The sequence below is a fragment of the Palaemon carinicauda genome, chromosome 26 (genome assembly GCF_036898095.1).
Source record: "Palaemon carinicauda isolate YSFRI2023 chromosome 26, ASM3689809v2, whole genome shotgun sequence".
NCBI lineage: Eukaryota > Metazoa > Arthropoda > Malacostraca > Decapoda > Palaemonidae > Palaemon > Palaemon carinicauda.
Genome location: NC_090750.1, coordinates 13,242,680 through 13,247,679, shown reverse-complemented (window position 1 = coordinate 13,247,679; position 5,000 = coordinate 13,242,680).

The window sequence follows — 5,000 nt, the reverse complement described above, 5'->3', positions numbered from 1 at the left end:
GCATATCTCATGTTAGATATTTTTTCCCTCCTATGTCTATGCCACCCTCATAATCTCCAAGGGCCATTCTCATTACCCATTCCAAGTATAGGTTAAAGAGGTGTGGTGATAGTGGACAACCCTGTATAACCCCACCAGTTGTTATGCACTCTTCTGTTAAACACTTTCCTTTTCTTACTCTAGCCGATGTCCTTTCATACAATATCCTGATGGTTTCCAGTATTTTTGGTTCTAATCCCCATTCCTTCAAAATCCTAATCATTCCTTCCCTCCATATGGAGTCAAACGCTTGCCTGAAGTCAATAAATACACAATACAGATCTTTTTCCTTCTCCCAAAATTTTTCTATGATTTGAGAGAAGGATGAAACACTTTAATGTGGTTATGAACAGGAGATAAGAAGGGAATAATTCCATTGATATACCTGAAGCTGAGAAGACCTTCGAATTTTTTCTTAAAATTGTTTCAAAAATATTTTCTTTAACAAAAACTTTGCAAAATATAAGTTCTGAAGCAGCTTTTCAATTTATAGTGTGGGTTGCACTCTTTCATATATTGAAAATGATTGCTGGCAATGTTTCTGGTTCTTAAATTATATTTACGCTATTCCTAGGACTATTCTTTGACTATATACGGATGCTCTGTGAAAAGTAATGAAGATTTTATTCACAGGTTAAGGAGGTTTAATCTGAATTAAAATTATCGGTTAATAAGCTTTGTGATGTTAAATCACTTTTTACAGAAGTACCTGTGTATGAATTGTAGGAATATTTTTAAAGACAAACTCGTAAAACACACGTTTATTTTGGATTCTAACTATATTTTTAAACTTTTAAAATTATGCATAAAAAGTCTTTTGGTTTACTTTTAATGGTGAATTCTTTGAAAAAAAAAAATTCGCTTGGCAACGTGCAATCCTCTTTCTCCCTTGTTGAGGCAATATCTACATGGAATTTTTTGAGACCATGTACCTACCTAGGATTCTACCTGCAGTTATTTATTGGGGTCAGATAGATTGATGATATATTTTGTGCTAGGCCCATTACTAAGGATGAAAAAGCTTTTCTAACAGCCTTAATATTCTGGTACCACCCTTTTTAGAAGTTTTTAGTATTCAGACAAACAGGTCTTTTAAATTTACTTTATATAGAAAACTCACGGATGTTAATTCGTATATACATTTTTATTCTAATCATAACCCATCAACCAAAATGTTTTTTTTGGGCACTGCCGGTAATCTGCCCTGATCTCCTTGAAGCTGAGCTTAGGAAAATTCATGAAATTGCATCTATTTACAATTAGCCATCACATTTCATAAAAAAAACCCTGTCAATAGGTAAAGAAAATCTTTTATGGATTTTTTCACAACAATGATTTTAATATGAATGCCCTCCTTGTTTAACTTTTTTTTCCAACACTTTGTACCTCTACCTGGAATTTTAAAAGCTTGAGGAATTAACGAAGCTTTTAAAAACAGCACACTCAAGAATATGTTAATAAAAAATTCACCAAAGCAGATTAACGGATGTATTTAGGAAATTCCATGCAATCAGTATAGTGAAATGATATATTGGTTAAAGTGGGAAAGCACTAGAAACTCGATTAAAACAACATAAATATAATGTAAGAACCGGAAACATGGCCAGCAGTCTTTTTCAGCATTTGAATGATTACAACCACATTATCAATTGGAAACCAACTAAAGAAATTATATTTTTGCAAATATTTTGTTAAAAGAAATATGATGGAAACATGTATAATTCAGAAAATATTCGAAAATTTGCTTAACACCAGTTCAGGTATGTACAAACAGTATTTCTAAACAAATAGATTCTAAGTAATCTATAATTTGCTCACTCTTGTTCTGTCACGTCACCACAGGTTTCTCTGTATTCTTTTTGTATTTATAAATCATAAGACCGTAAAGAAGTGTAATAAAAACACGAAAACGCTAGTCAACCATTCGTTTCCTCTCTCTCTCTCTCTCTCTCTCTCTCTCTCTCTCTCTCTATATATATATACATATATATATATATATATATTATATATATATATATATATATACATATATATATATATATATATATGTATATAAATATGTATATGGGTGTGTGTATATGTATATATGTATATATATATATATATATATATATATATATATTTACATTAAAAATTTTAAACAATTCAAAGTAAAGTAATTATGCAAGATTAATTTGCATCTGTAACAATATAGTATCTTGGATCTACTGGGAATCTTAACATAAGCAAAGACATTTTTACAGTTGAAAAAGGAAAGGTTTTCAAAAGCCACATTTGGGATATTGCAAACCAATATCACAAACGACACCTGGGGCAGTTGCTCCTGTAAACCAACATAGCTCTAGCATTTGCCCAGCTTTGCCATGCCAGCCATGGCGATCAGTTGGACGTGGAATTCGAGTTGAATGCTCAAGACTCTTTCACCATATGGCTGCTTGGTAATTTGCCTGGTTTGTTGGTTTCCGCAGTGATTCGTTGCACAGAAGATATATTGCCGCTTTTAGTATGAAAACGTTTATATTAGAGCTTATTCACGAGCTTGATGTTCATGTTGGTACAGTACATGGTGCAAGTGAATATCTGAATGATTTTAAAATCCTTTACTTTGAATTTCCATTGTTTACCAAAGGATGTGAATAGTTTCCAGGTATTTCCTGCACCTGATAATTAGATTTTGGTCTTTGATTTTGCCTTATCCAGAAAATGAGCAGACTCTGTCACATCCAGTATACGCATGGACACCAAACTGAAGGGCGCAAATTATATTTCCAAGAAGGACCTCAAATCCTTTTAATTATATCTATCTATCCGAATTTTCTTTACCTCTTATGAGAAATATTCCTGGTGGAATACGGGAATGGAGAGAGAGAAAAGGGACAAGAATATCAGTGTCTTAAGAAAGTATTACAACTTTATTATACTGGGTGGCTGCATATATGGATCATCATCCCAGTATCTGATTTTTAATATGTTAATCACAAACACAACAATATCTGTGAAAACAACTTTTTTTTTTTTTTATAATCTGAAATAAAGTCCTCTCACTGAACCTTATGCCATCTTGTAAGCCTGATATCTTCCGTTCCATAGTCTTACTTGATTATTTCTTGTGTATGTCAAACACTACATCAATGCGATCACTACCTTGACCATCTCTAATACTTTCTTTATGATTGTATCAGACAGTTTTCCGAATGTTACGTTCTCTCCTTACGCAATTTTCACAATTGCCGTGCTTTCAACTATTGTTGCTCTTAGTCTAGGTAGTAATTCAACATTTGCCAAATCTTTTTCGACTCGTTTTCTTAAAATTGATTTCCCTGTATTTTTTTTTTCTTTAGGGTACCATCTGTATTTGCAAGAGCCCTTGGTTATGGTCCTAAAGGATACTAAATAACATATCTCATTTCTAATGTCCTGATTTTAGAAATCAAGAGCATTTGTCTATAAAGTCGATTGTCTGCCTTTAAAACTACTTTTCTATATTTACCAATTTTGACAACAGTACCTTCCGTCAAAGAGCTAGAAGTTTACATACTAAACTTCTTGATAGGGCCATGGCACACACCACCCACGTAAAACTTTCCTAAAAATGCCTTTAAAGACTTTTACTCTTCAGCAAAAGTACTTAAAAGATCATTGCTTATTACTGGTGTTACTGCTAAACTTGTTATATACTCCCTAAATCAGACGGTTGAGGTGAAAAAGGGTTCTTTCTGTTATTTTCCAGCATATCCTCAATGGACTTCACATCACTTCCATATCTTTTGATTTTGGGTATCTGAAGTTCGGTATGACCAAGCCCAGCTTTACTGCATGGTGACACCAAGGATACAAGCTGCTTCATTGTTTTGCCCTTTGTTCAGACGTCATATAAAACCGTGTAAGTACACATTTTCGAAAGCTGAATCCCTTGGTTCCTCTTGGTGTCTATGTGTCCTTGTTTATCGTTTCCTCCAAGGTCTGGTCTAATGATACTCTGCCAAATGGTCTGGGTGACCACATATGCACGGAAAATCAACCTTTGAAGAAATGTGAATGAACCTAGGTTGAGACATTTATTTTTTTTTCTATATAGACTGCGAGGTAATTAGCATACTTAGTTTTATCTAATGAAAAGCACAATGTAATCATTTCCTGCATACTTCCTAATTGCAAATTTTAGTTTCCTTCTCGATTTTCTCCTATGGGCCCTAGTAGTATCTCTATCATGTCAACATATATAATCCAAAATGTAGCAATGTCACCCTTTTCATTCGTCACACTGTTCAGGTTACTTTTCCACAAATTCATGGTATCTTTGATGAAAATCATTAGCGTCAGCTAACAGCCACATAGTTTTTCTGTTTCACTCTAACTATTTTATTTTCAAGTAGTAGGCTTGCCGCAATTAATGGTGAAGGGCCAGCCGTTTTGGCAGAGATGTGTATTGGAAGGAGTTGATTACGCACATTTAATGTTATTCTTGCCTTTCTGTGAAGAGTTGACTTTCACTCTGGTGCACATGTTCGTGTTTGAAGCTGAATAATAATTATGTTAACACGATAGGATGGGACTGCACCACTAAGAGTTTCTTCCGGCCGATCAATATTATCAAATACAAGTATAGTCGGAATGTAGGAAGGTATCCATGATGGAAGCGCTGGTTGGTTTTTCCTCTGCATTTTACATCTTCTCCATGCATAGGCCAGTGTATATCTCAAGTAGTTTAGTGTATGAACATTAATGTCCAAGAAAATTCAATATCTTAATGAGCTTGACATTGCCAGTTATAGTATTTAAGACCTATGGTAAGAGAATATTCTTACGTGTAGGTACCCGTGCATTTTTTAATATATTGATTATATCCTGACCAACTGAGAATGACAGCCAGCTAGTTTTATTCAGAGCTGCTTGGCTGTTGTGCACCAAAGAGCACAGTAAAGAACTGGACAAGGCAATCCGGAAATTCCATGTAGGTT